The sequence below is a fragment of the Equus asinus genome, chromosome 7 (genome assembly GCF_041296235.1).
Source record: "Equus asinus isolate D_3611 breed Donkey chromosome 7, EquAss-T2T_v2, whole genome shotgun sequence".
NCBI lineage: Eukaryota > Metazoa > Chordata > Mammalia > Perissodactyla > Equidae > Equus > Equus asinus.
This window is the reverse complement of record NC_091796.1, coordinates 97,561,643-97,574,705: the sequence shown is the minus strand read 5'-3', so window position 1 is coordinate 97,574,705 and position 13,063 is coordinate 97,561,643. Positions and strand designations below refer to the sequence as shown.

General features: G+C 41.9%; 1 long non-coding RNA gene across 1 annotated transcript in view; it reads right to left on the bottom strand.

Annotated features, from left to right (window-relative positions):
* Nucleotides 1-2,638: 2,638 nt before the first annotated feature.
* LOC123287215 (uncharacterized) overlaps nt 2,639-13,063 on the bottom strand; it is a 37,670-nt gene continuing 27,245 nt past the window's right edge. Inside the window, exons 2-5 of the long non-coding RNA XR_011504888.1 lie at nt 6,866-7,038; nt 5,903-6,121; nt 3,849-4,186; nt 2,639-3,385 (exon numbers count right to left, since the gene is read on the bottom strand). This is a non-coding gene — a long non-coding RNA (uncharacterized lncRNA). The remainder of the gene's footprint in view (nt 3,386-3,848; nt 4,187-5,902; nt 6,122-6,865; nt 7,039-13,063) is intronic.

Genomic DNA, 13,063 nt, shown 5'->3' with positions numbered 1-13,063 from the left:
AAGCTGCCCCCACCACACACAACTACAGCTTCCATGTTGGATCTCCAATTCAAGTTAAAAATCCTCAGCAGGAACCTGACCGACTGAAGGAGTCTAAATCAGATGGTTTTCCCTAGATCAATAAGCTATGGCCAGGGGACAGGGTCACACAAGTCAACCTAGCCCCTCTGTTTATGGGGACCATTCCCAGAAAAGAAAAAATCATTTTTTAGCTGGGCAATCCCTCCACTTGGTGAGGAGCACAAAAACTTGGACACCAACGGAGAGCAAAGAGGATGACTGAGTGTAGAGAGTATAAATGACTGAAATCTGGATGCATCGGGCAAACTGTAGTGCTCTACAGAGGGAAAGGAAGGGAAAAGTGTAGTCGGTGAACAACTGGACAGGGCTGGAAGAGAGGCGAACATCCTTCCACCTCTAAATGAGGTCGTGTGCTCCCACCCCATCTGCCTTCCATCAGGCCCCTTCACCTGTAGCTCCCAGGTAGGCGACTGTGGCCCGGAAGGGGTGAGGCTGCCAGGCACCTCAGCTCAGCGCTTCCATTTGCCCATGTCTCCCCCACCCCCTGGTGTGAGGAGTAAATATTGAATGACATATGATGTCCTGAGCGCTGAGCTGGGCTGCTGGTAGATGCCAGCCATCGTCATTAGAACTTCGGGCTGCCTTGGATTTGGGAGCCTACTTCACCGTCCCCAGCTCACCTGGCAGCGCTTCCCTGTCAGCCTCCTCCCTGCCAGCCTCCTCCTCCCTGCCAGCCTCATCCTCCCTGCCAGCCTCTTCCTTCTCCGTCAGCTTCCTCATCCCCTGTCAGCCTCTTCCTCCCTGTCAGCCTCCTCCTCCCTGCCAGCCTCTTCCTCCCTGTCAGCCTCCTCCTCCCTGCCAGCCTCTTCCTCCCTGCCAGCCTCTTCCTTCTCCGTCAGCTTCCTCATCCCCTGTCAGCCTCCTCCTCCCTGTCAGCCTCCTCCTCCCTGCCAGCCTCTTCCTCCCTGTCAGCCTCCTCCTCCCTGCCAGCCTCTTCCTCCCTGTCAGCCTCCTCCTCCCTGCCAGCCTCTTCCTCCCTGTCAGCCTCCTCCTCCCTGCCAGCCTCTTCCTCCCCTGTCAGCCTCCTCCTCCCTGCCAGCCTCCTCCTCCCTGCCAGCCTCTTCCTCCCCTGTCAGCCTCCTCCTCCCTGCCAGCCTCTTCCTCCCTGTCAGCCTCCTCCTCCCTGCCAGCCTCTTCCTCCCTGTCAGCCTCCTCCTCCCTGCCAGCCTCTTCCTCCCTGTCAGCCTCCTCCTCCCTGCCAGCCTCTTCCTCCCCTGTCAGCCTCCTCCTCCCTGCCAGCCTCTTCCTCCCCTGTCAGCCTCCTCCTCCCTGCCAGCCTCCTCCTCCCTGTCAGCCTCCTCCTCCCTGCCAGCCTCCTCCTCCCTGCCAGCCTCTTCCTCCCCTGTCAGCCTCCTCCTCCCTGCCAGCCTCTTCCTCCCTGTCAGCCTCCTCCTCCCTGCCAGCCTCTTCCTCCCTGTCAGCCTCCTCCTCCCTGCCAGCCTCTTCCTCCCTGTCAGCCTCCTCCTTCCTGCCAGCCTCTTCCTCCCCTGTCAGCCTCCTCCTCCCTGCCAGCCTCTTCCTCCCCTGTCAGCCTCCTCCTCCCTGCCAGCCTCCTCCTCCCTGTCAGCCTCCTCCTCCCTGCCAGCCTCTTCCTCCCTGTCAGCCTCTTCCTCCCTGCCGGCCTCTTCATCCCTGTCGGCCTCCTCCTCCCTGCCGGCCTCCTCCTCCCTGTCAGCCTCCTCCTCCCTGCCAGCCTCTTCCTCCCCTGTCAGCCTCCTCCTCCCTGTCAGCCTCCTCCTCCCTGCCAGCCTCCTCCTCCCTGCCAGCCTCTTCCTCCCTGTCAGCCTCTTCCTCCCTGTCAGCCTCCTCCTCCATGGCAGGCTCTTCCTCTCCTGTCAACCTTCTCCCCCTCTCTCAGACTCCTCCTCCCCTGCCAGCCTTCTCCTCCTTGCCAGTCTTTTCCTCCCCTGCTGGCCTCCTCCTGCCCTGCCAGCCTCCTGCTACTGTCTCACCCAAGATTACTTGACCCACGGTTCAAGGCCCAGTTAAAATGCCTCCTCTATCGAGAAGTTTCCCCCAAGCTTTCTTTGGTAATCAGGTTTTTTTTCCTTTAAGTAACACAACACGGTGCACATTTCTATGTTCTCGTGCTCACCAGCCTGGTTCTCCTGTTTCCATGCTTGTCTGTCCCCTGCGCTAGGTGTGGTGCTAATTGTCTGTCCCATCTCTCTGTAATGCCTGTCTCGTGTAGTGACTGACACATGCTTGGTGCTCAGTAAGTGCTTGACGAGTAAAAGCACTTTATTATCAAATTCTGGGGAGAATAGGGGAACTTAAATCTGACGCAAGAGCATCTTGTTATAAGAGGAGTTCGGATAAAGGAGCAGTAGCACAGTTCCCAGCATCCCACAAGCACAAAGCAGGCGCTCAATGAATATTTGTTGAAAAGTGAATAAACAAATGGATACAAAGAACAGACTCCAAAGAAGAGGATTTTGGGTTCATTATGATGTGTATAAAATTAAAAGGGAGTGGGTTTTTTAGTCCCTCTGATTTTAAGAGTAATAACCGGAAAATTTTTAAAATAAAAGCATGGAGAAGAAAAATCAAAATCATACCACATTTAAAATTTTGGTATATTTTCTTAATCTTTTATGTTTGGGATATGTCTGTACATGTATATTAAGCATCATTAATATATAAACATAAATTCGTGCCTAAAGGGAAGATAAGACCACTAACGGCTTACTGCCAAATGACATTTGTAGTTTACTATATGTAGGTCTTTCCTAACTAAAAAAAACAAAAACAGAAACTAAACCCTCCACATCTAGCCTCATTCCATGTAACTTTTATTAAGGAAGCTTACAATTATTAAACAGGCTCATTGGCAATAACGGCCATTATGTGGATTTTTTGTTGAGTTAGAATAATCCTTGCACAGGGGTCCTAGATGCTGGAGGGCAGTGCACGGTCAGCAAGCATGGTGCCAGTGCTGGTTTTTTAGCTTGCTTTTGGAGTGATCAGCGGTAGCCCGGGAGCAGGGGTTGCCATCAGAGAAGTCTCATGTCAAGCAGAAATGGCCGCATTCTAAGTTCCTCCAGTGTCAGTCCTTGGTTGGGAGCAGCCCAGGGAGGGCCTTGCCTCCGGTGAGTGCTGAGGGGGGCAGAGGCTGTGGCAGCTGGAGGCTGTTGGCCAGCCCCAGGCCTCACAGCCGCTCTCTGGAGGGGAGATCTCAGCAGCCACCTTCATGGCCACCACGCCCCCTGAGACCTGGAGATCTGATTCCATGCTGAGTTACTTGTTTAGGGCCCCGAACATCTCTGAAGGGTTCTCCCTGGAAAAACACCTGTTTTCCGTCACTCTGTTAAAGAGAGAGTGAAAACAGATTATAGAAACCTCCTCATACTTCATAATTTCTTTTGATATGCAATGTGCTCTGGCTGCTGTGCTGTCATCCATTATGCTTTAGGTATCAATTAAATAAGACTTCAAAAACGTTTTCTGGAAGGAGGATGCAGAGGAGAAGAGTAGTATAGTGGTTGGATAAGAAAGACATAGTTAGGTCCTTGGATACACGGATCTGAGGAGTTGGCGGTAGCCAGGTAACTTCTCAAAGCGTGATGAGAGTAATGTTTGGAATAGCATCACACCTCTTGAAAAGGCAAGAGCAAAATAGAAAGTATCTGTTAGGATGCTATTGGCAATCCAGAATTGAAATGCTGGGTGGTCTTCTTAGGTTTATCTAATGTTTAAATTCTAAACGTTCAGACTCATGAGACCACCCTAGTCCAGTCAGAGGATCTAGGACGGGATCCCCAGCTTACCTGAGGACGGCATCAGGCATTGCTCTCGAGGGCTCCTCATAGCCATCCACACGCCCGTGCAGAAGTGGTTCTCTTTAGGCCCCAGGATGAGCTCCAGTTCAAGGATGTAAGATAACACGAGGCGGATGTGGAGCTGCCTAGCTTAGAAGCCCCGTGTTCCAGAGGAGCAATGTCACTGGAGGCAACCTCACAGGCCTAACTTCCAGGTGTCTAGAGTCACACACTCAGGGAAGCGGAGAGTACGAGGTATTCATAGCTCTCCCAGTCTGGATGCAGTTTATCCATCAGGGATCCTTTTTACCACAAGCAATAGTGCCTAGGAACACAGTTGACACAACCTGTTGATCAGGTTACCAGGGAAAGAGAGTGAGAAAGTTAATGAAGGGCAAATGCTCAAACGGGACAGGAAAGGATTTGTTAACACTTTACCTGTTGCTTCTAATTTAGTTCTGCCACTAATCAGCTGTGTGTTTTGAGCAAGTCACTTTCTGGGTCTCTAGCCTGTCATCTATAAAATGTGCGCGTTTTACTACAACTTCCAATCTTCCATCACGAATCATATCATGGTACAGCGACAGCTGTACGAAGTTAGAAGTAGAAAACTCTAGGTTCTAATTCCTTTAGCTAACTCTCCCACTTATTACTTACATGACGTGAGAATAATATTACCCACTAATACTCACAGTACCTATGATAATGCTTTGAAAACTACATAACATTATATAGAAATGTAAATGAAGAGGACAGACACATGTCGTACACCTCTTATTTTAAAAACACCACGTAAGATGTTTTCAAAAAATATCTGTGGCCTTTAACCTTCACTGGAGCGAAGTTAACTAATTTTCCCAGCATCCTCAGCCCACATCTTGCAGAGCTAGAGATTGCCTGGTTCTAGAAGTCCATGTCTTTTCACTACATCAGTTTTAGTAACATAATATATAATTCCGAAACTATAATCGTGAAAGTTATTTTTTGCTAAGTTAAATTAAACGTTTTAATGGCAATAACTGTCTCTTGTTTATATGTACTTTAAAATCTCTCCCTTAAGGATAAATATGATAAACTCTTCTCTCTATTTATTTTAACTTTTCTTCCCCTCCTAAAAAAAAAATTGTTATTTCTTAATGCAAGATACATTTCTGGAGGACAAAGAGAAGCTTATAGCCCTGTTTATATCAAGAGGACTTGCTCCTGGTTTGAGAATTGTGAGCAGAATTTATTCTGGTGTCTTCCATTTTCATTTGACTTTGGTAATTATTTTTCAAAAGTCTGCTGTGCTGATAATTTGTTCTTACTTCTGAAGGTATTCTCTCAAATGTAGCATAAGGATGTTTTTAATGGAAAATTTGATAAGATTTAAATAAGTGCTTAAAAAGAGAACTATAGTGATTCAATTAAAAAAACATTTATTGAATGCCTAATATGTGTTGGGTACTGAGTCAGATGCTTGGGATGCAAAATAAATAAACCATGATTCCTTTTCTTCAGGAGCTCACAATCTAGTGGAAGACTAAAATGCACACAAAAATAATTTCATATAGGACAGTTATGCTTAGAGTAGTAAAAAGTCAGAAGGCGGGGTTGTGATAAAGGTTTTGAGAGGCCAGAAAGAGAGCAGAATCCAGGCAGCAGAAGCATCAGTAACAAAGGAGTAGAAGAAAAAATTTCAGGGAATTGATGGAACATTGAATAGCCTCGTGTGGTATAGGAGAGCGTGGCAGGATGTGTGAAAACATTTCAGGCTGTGTATGGATTTGAATCTGTTAAAGGTGTCAACCTGCGAAAGCTGGAATCAGTTTAAGAGGCAGAGAGTTTATTTGGGATCAAAGAATTGCAATTCAGGGAGCACAGACTCAGGCGGAAACCTAAATGGTGTCCCAATTATAGGAGAGGGTCTTAGGGTTTTATGGGGAAAGGGAGGATGAGGTGAGTTGTATTAAAGAAGCGTTCACTGGTGCTAGATGAAGTAAGGCTAGGTTTGTACTTCATAGATTGGCTCAAGATTCTGTCATCAGTCAAAAGGAGAGACTTGTATTTCATTGATTGTTTACCTATCCGATCATCAGCAAAGTCCGGTTTCATCAGTCCTTACAGACAGGGTATTCTTGGCCTTACTGACTTCTTGGAATGTTAGCAGTTTGGTCCAGTTTGAAAGGTAGAGAAAACAAGACGTGCAAGGCAATTCCTCTGCTGCTCCAGCTCTGTTCTAATATGGCGCCCCTCAGGTCATCTTTCCAAAGGCGTTCTTGGTTTACTTCCACTTTGCATGTCTGAAAGAAGAAAACCACACAGAACGATCTAGGTGAAAATAGAAATAGGAGCTGTCGCCTGTTCCTATTGTAAATGTAAACAACCTTGTAAAGAGCCATCTGTGCCTTTCTTTCTGCTTCTATATGGTTTTCTCCTCCTCCGTATAAATGAGCTGTATGGCTACGGAAAGAGTGATTGCGGGAGCAAGGATTTATTTTTATAATTAAAAAATTGCACTGTGACCTCTATTAGATTGCCCCTATTGCTTCAAATTTTCACTCAAGTGGAAGACCTTGGCTTCAACACTCTTAGTAGGACCTATACATTTAAACCTCCTAATAAAGTGGCTGCTGTCCTACACTTAGAAACATATTCAAATTTACCCTGAAATCAATTTTAAACAAGTACACATCCTCCTCAACTTCAGTGGGGTTACATCTCGATAAACCCATCGTAAATTGAAAATATTATGTCGAAAATGCATTTAAAACACCCAAAGTGCTGAACATCCTAGCTTAGCCTAGCCCACCTTAAATATGCTCAGAACACTTACATTAGCTCACACTTGGGCAAAATCATCTAACACAAAGCCTATTTTATAATAAAGTGTTGACTCATGTAATTTATTGAATACTGTACTGAAAGTGACAAATAGAATGATTGGATGGGTACAGGATGGTTGTAAGTGCATCGGTTGTTCATCTTCATGATCGTGGGGCTGACTGGGATCTGCTGCCGCCCAGCATCGCGGGAGAGTATCTTACCACATATCACTAGCCCAGGAAAATATCAAAATTCAAAATTCGAAGTACTGTTTCTACTGAATGCACATCATTTTCGCAGCATCGTAAAGTCAAAAAATCGTGGATCGAACCATCGTAAGACAGGGATCACGTGTACTTATCAGCCACTTGTGCACCCAGCACTGTTTTGGTATCTGTAGGGAAAATTAAAGAAGGCAGACAACATCATTGCCTGTGAGACATTTCTTAATTATGTTTTATGAATAAATTTTGGTTAGTTCCATATTCAAAACAGAGCTATTCTCATGCACAATTTTTTATTGTTACACACATTATTCTAGGCAAAAGATACTAGCATCATAGGGACACCTTTAAATCCGTGAGGAAGATATACAAGTACCTAGTATTTAGAGATATTTAAATTTTTAGCATAATGATAAAACTTTAGGATTATACCAGTAAAGATAGAAAGGCTCTTCGTTTTGAGGATGGCTAACCGTATTCAGTTTGTGGCAACCAGTAATCTCCCTTCTGGAACGGCAAAACATTTTCCCCCTTCAAGACCTGGTGAATACACTGGTGGATTCACGAGGATCAGCACAGCAGCTAGTGATCTTCAGGGTGGTTCCTCGTGCTCATCACGTTTCAATATCTGTAATGAGGGAGGCCTCTTTTCTGACCTTGGAGAGGTTACTAATTAATTATGCTGACTGTAGGCTCTTGGGCATGTTGAAGTAAAGGTTTATTTTTCTGATGGAAAAATTCTTTTCTGGCAGAGGAAAAGTTATAGCCACAGTCATCCTGCCTTCTAGACTTGTAATTTGACCTGACTTGAACCATTCTTGCATTCCTAGAATAAACCCTACTTGATCCTGTTGTTTTATTTTTCTAATACACTGTTAAGTCTGGTTAGCCAATATTTTATTCTGGATATTTACAGCTATAAACGTAAGTGAAATGAGCCTGTAATTCTCTGGTACCGTCTGTTATCTCGTTTTGGCATAAAAGTAGTTCAATCTTAAAATGAGTTTGGCAGCTTTCCCTCTTCCCTTTTACGGGAGTGTTGACTTAAATAAGGATTCTATAAACTCGCTAGTAAGACTATCTATGGTAGGCCTCACCAGGCTTCCCTTTTCTTTCTACTTTATACAACCTCTTGGATTTATTTACTTTTAATTTTACTGAATACTATATTTTTTGTCCCCATTTTCTACCCCAACGCCTTCTAGGAATGTTTCTTCCCTTGATCTTCCAGCTTACTGCTTTCTTCTTCAACTATCAATTGACCACGTATTCCAAAATATTGAGTTTCTTGATTGGATATTATTGACAAATATGTATTGAGCGTCAGGCACTGTTCTAGGCACCCGCTAATCTGTGCGGACCTTTATAAGGGCCAAGGAGCAGACTTTTCCCTCCTACGATATAGCTCTTTTTCTCTCAGTGACGATAGTGACATTCTGTTCCTTAGCTGAGCCCCTGTTTTATATTAGAACAGATACGTTTATTTGTGCCCCTTCTGTCTTTAATTTTATTTTTATTCTGTACTAAAGGTACTTCTCTTTTTTTCTAATACAGTAATACAAATGTTAGCCTTGAGCTGCTCATTTTCCTTCATTTTGGAGTTTAGAAATAGCATATACATCATGAAGCAAAAAAACTTTGGGATTCTAATGGTTTGTTTTAATTTGATAGAAATAATTTCCTCTTTGTTTTCTTTCCTAATTTGAGAGCATTAATATGTACTCATTCACACATATTCATTCATTCATTTAGTATTTATTTATTTATTTACTTAGCATGTTCTGTGTACCAGGCCATGTGCTAGCTGTTGGGCTGTAAAGATGCAGAGAACGCTTCCCTTATAGAATCTGGAATCTACTGGGTGGGAAAAGCATATAAGTTTAACCAAAAATATTCATGGTAATCATGTGATTGCCAACATGAATAAATTTAAAGGAAATACGGATTTAAAGTCAATAAAAGTAGCAAAGAGTTTGGGTAGGGGAAAAGGCTTGCCCTATCTATAGTTACCAGGGGACAGTGTGCATATGAGGTGGGTCTTGAATATGAAGAAAGAAGGGTATTGACACATAGGAAGAGTAAGTTATTATTGTCATTGTTTTTGCTTTTCCCTATGGTACTTTTTCCAGATTATGGTTAGATTTCAGATAATGTTTGGGCATTGCCAACTTTCCTAGAAATAAAGAGGTCATAGGTTTATAAGCCCTCCCATTCATAGTAATGCTGACCATTGTCATGGCCCCCTTGGTCATTTTTTATCAAAATATGTCCCTTCCTCACCCACTTTATACAGGACAAAAAGAGTAGGGCTTGAAATCTGATTTATTTACTTTTCAAGATTTTCTTTAAACAGGTGCCATTAAGATTATAAATCCTTTTTATGATGGGCTCTTTGTTAAAGAAAACTGATGAGGTTAACTGGTTGATTGATATTCCAAAAGAAATCATCAATGATAATAAAGGTAAAAATGATTTGTGTTACTTCTCTTACAAGTAGGTTATAGTTCAAATGCTAATAATACATGTATGGAGACCTGTTTTTGAATCGAACTATTTTGAACCAATTTCAAAGTTGATGAAAGGGTTAAGCATTGGTTTTAATCACTTTGCAATGTTGAACTTAAAAAAATTCAGACAATACTTTCTTGAGAGTATATCTACTAAGAAAGTGTTATATAACCTAACTTCCAAATATTTCAATTTATTCTTCTCAAAAGTTTCTCTTTTTTTTTGGTGAGGAAGACTTGCCCTGAGCTAACATCCATTGCCAATCTTCCTCTTTTTTTTGCTCGAGAAAGATTTGCCTTGAACTAACATCTATACCAATCTTCCTCTATTTGGTATGTGGGATGCCTCCACAGCATGGCTGATGAGTGGAGTAGGTCTGTACCTGGGATCTGAACCTGCAAACCCAGGCCGCCAAAGCAGAGCGCCTGGTACTTCAACCACTTGGCCACAGAGCTGACCCCCTCTTCTCAGAAGTTTTTAATTCAGCATCTCCGTATTGACTAATAAAGAGATTGATTTCAAATAACATTTGAAAGGAAAACATTGTCTCCATTTTCAGAGAATAGCATTTGGTTTGTATGTCTTATACCAGTTTTATTTAGAAAGTCATGTTATTTGGATTCTCCTAATACTTATTACTGTTTATCTACTTTGTGAGCCATCTAGCTGTATTGTCTTTTTCTTTCCCTTTGTATTTCTCATAGTTTTTGCTTTATATATTTTGACTTGGTGTGTAAATATTCATAATAGTTGATGTTTTATATTGTATTATACTCTTTGTTATTATTACATCACTTTGACTCATGTTTTGCCAGGAACTCAAACTTGTCTCATATTGTTACTGTGATTTCTGTTTTTTTAAAAAACAGTTTAGAGAGATGTAATTTACATGAAAGTAAAGTTCATCCTTTTTAGTGTACAACTCTACAAGTTTTGACAAAGGTGTGTCAACAGTCATGTAACCACCATCACAATCGAGATGTCGAGCATGTCCATCACTCCCAAAAAGTTTCCTTCTGACCCTTTGTAGTCAACATCTCTCCCACTCCCACCCGCCGGGAACCATTGATCTGGTTTTTGACCTTACGGTTTTTTCTTTGCCAGAATGTCATATAAATGGAATCATATAGTATACAATCTTATATGTCATGCAATCTTGTAAGTTTGGCTTCTTTCTCTTAGCAGAATGCATTTGAGATTCATCTCTGTTGTACATATCAGTAATTTGTTCCCTTTTATTGCTGAATAGTATTCTGTTATATGGATGAACCACAGTTTGTTTATCCATTTACCAATAGAAGTATATTTTTGTTGTTTCCAGTTTGGGTCAAGTAGGAAAAAATCTGCTGTGAACATTTGTATACAGGTTTTAGTGTGATTTCTGCAAAAAATCCACTGGGATTTTGAGATTGTGCTGAATCAATCTCTCCATTAGGGGAGCATTGAAGTCTTAACCATACTGAGTCTTCCAGCTCATGAGCATGCTATATCTCTCCATTTATTTAGCTCTTCCTTTATTCCTTTCATCAGTGTTTTGTAGTTTTCAGCATATAGGACTTTCACATAATTTAAAAGATTTATAGCTAAGTATTTCATGGTTTGGGTGCTATTGTAAATGGTACTATTGCTTTAATTTCAATTTCTACCTCCCACCAAAAAAGAAATGTGTATTGACAAATCTAAATATATGTATATATATAGTATCTACATGCTGACAAGTACAAACACTGATGAAAGAAGTCAAAGAAAATTTAAATAAATGGAGAGATATGCCGCTTTGATGACTTAAAGACTCAATATTGTTAAGATGTCAGTTCTCCCCAATTTGATCAATAAAATATGTGCAATTCCAATCAAAATCCCACAAAATTCTTTTTCTTTCTTTTTTTTTGAGGAAGATTAGCCCTGAGCTAATTGCCAATCTTCCTTCTGCCCTGAGCTAACATCTGTGCCCATCTTCCTTTATTTTATATGCGGGACGCCTGCCATAACATAGCTTGATAAGCAGTGTGTAGGTCTGCACCTGGGATCTGAACTGGCGAACCCCAGGCTGCTGAAGGAGAGCATGTGAACTTAACCGCTGCACCACCGGGCTGGCCCCCCAACTTTTTTATAGATATAGACAAGCTGATTCTAAAATTTATATGGAAAAGCAAAGGAACTAGATTAGCCAAAACAATTCTAAAAAGGAAAACTTTGGGTGGCTCATGTTGCCCAATTTCAGGACTTATTATAATTCTACAGTAATCAAAAGAGTGTGGTTTTGGTGAAAGGATAGATATATCAATCAATGGGACAGAATAGAAAGCTCAGAGATAGATACACAGAAATATAGTCCACTGATTTTTCATAGAGATGTAAAAAAGAGAAAAGATACCCTTTCCAATAAATGGCGCTAGAACAACTAGATGTCTGCGTGCAAAAAAAATCAACCTCAACACATACTTTAAATCTAACACAAAAATTAATTCAAATGCATCACAGGCAATGTAAGACTTTAAAACTTCTAGGCTGAAACATAGGAGAAAATCTGCACGACCTTGAGTTTGCTGATGAGTTTTTAGATACAACACAAAAGCACAATCTATGAGGGAAAAAATAATGAATCATACCTTACCGCAGTTAATAACTTCTGCGCTGCAAAAGATATTATTAAGAGAATGAAAAGACAAGCCACAGACTGGGAGAAAGTATTTGTAATTCACATATCCAGTAAAGAACTTGAATGCAGAATATATAAAGAACTCTCAAAACTTAACAATAAGAAAATGAAAAACCTCTAGAATGGGCCAAAGATCTGAACAGACACTAGACAAAAGAAGATATATGTATGGCAAATAAGCATTATTAGGATGTTGGGGTTGGAGGGGGTACTTGAAAATGTCAAATACGGATGAGGTTGCGAAGTCATGACAACTCTTATTCATTGCTGGTGGGAATGCAGAATAGTATAGCCATTTTGGAAAGCAATTTGGTAGTTTTCTTAAAGATAAAATTACACATACCCTTTGACCTGGTTATTTCACTCCTAGGTATTAACCCAAGCAAATTGAAAGCTTTTGTTCATACAAAAACCTGAATACAAATGTTTATAGCAGCTTTATTCACAGTCACTAAAAACTGAATGCAACCAAGATTTTCTTCAACTGGTGTATGGATAAAGGATCTGTGGTACCTCCATACCATTGAATACCATTCAGCAATAAAAAGGAACGACTGGGGCCTGCCCAGTGGCATAGTGGGTGGGTTCGAGTGCTCCACTTTGGCATTCCAGGGTTTGCAGGTTTGGATCCTGGGTGTGGACCTACACCGCTCATCAAGCCATGCTGTGCTGGTGACCCACATGCAAAATGGAGGAAAATTGGCACAGATGCTACCTTAGGGACAATCTTCCTCAAGCAAAAAGAGGAAGATTGGCAACAGATGTTAGCTCAAGGCCAGTCTTCCTCACACACACACACACACACACACACAAAAGGAACAAACTGTTAAGTGATGCAACAACATGAATGAATCTTAAATGTATTTTGCTAAATAAAAGAATCCAGACCCCAAAGGCTATATCTGTACATTTGTATGATTCCATTTATACAACACTCTGGAAAAGGCAAAATGTAGGGGCAGAAAATCAATTGATGGTTGCCAGGCGTTGGGGAAAGGTGGAGAGGTTGACCGCAAAGGGGCCAT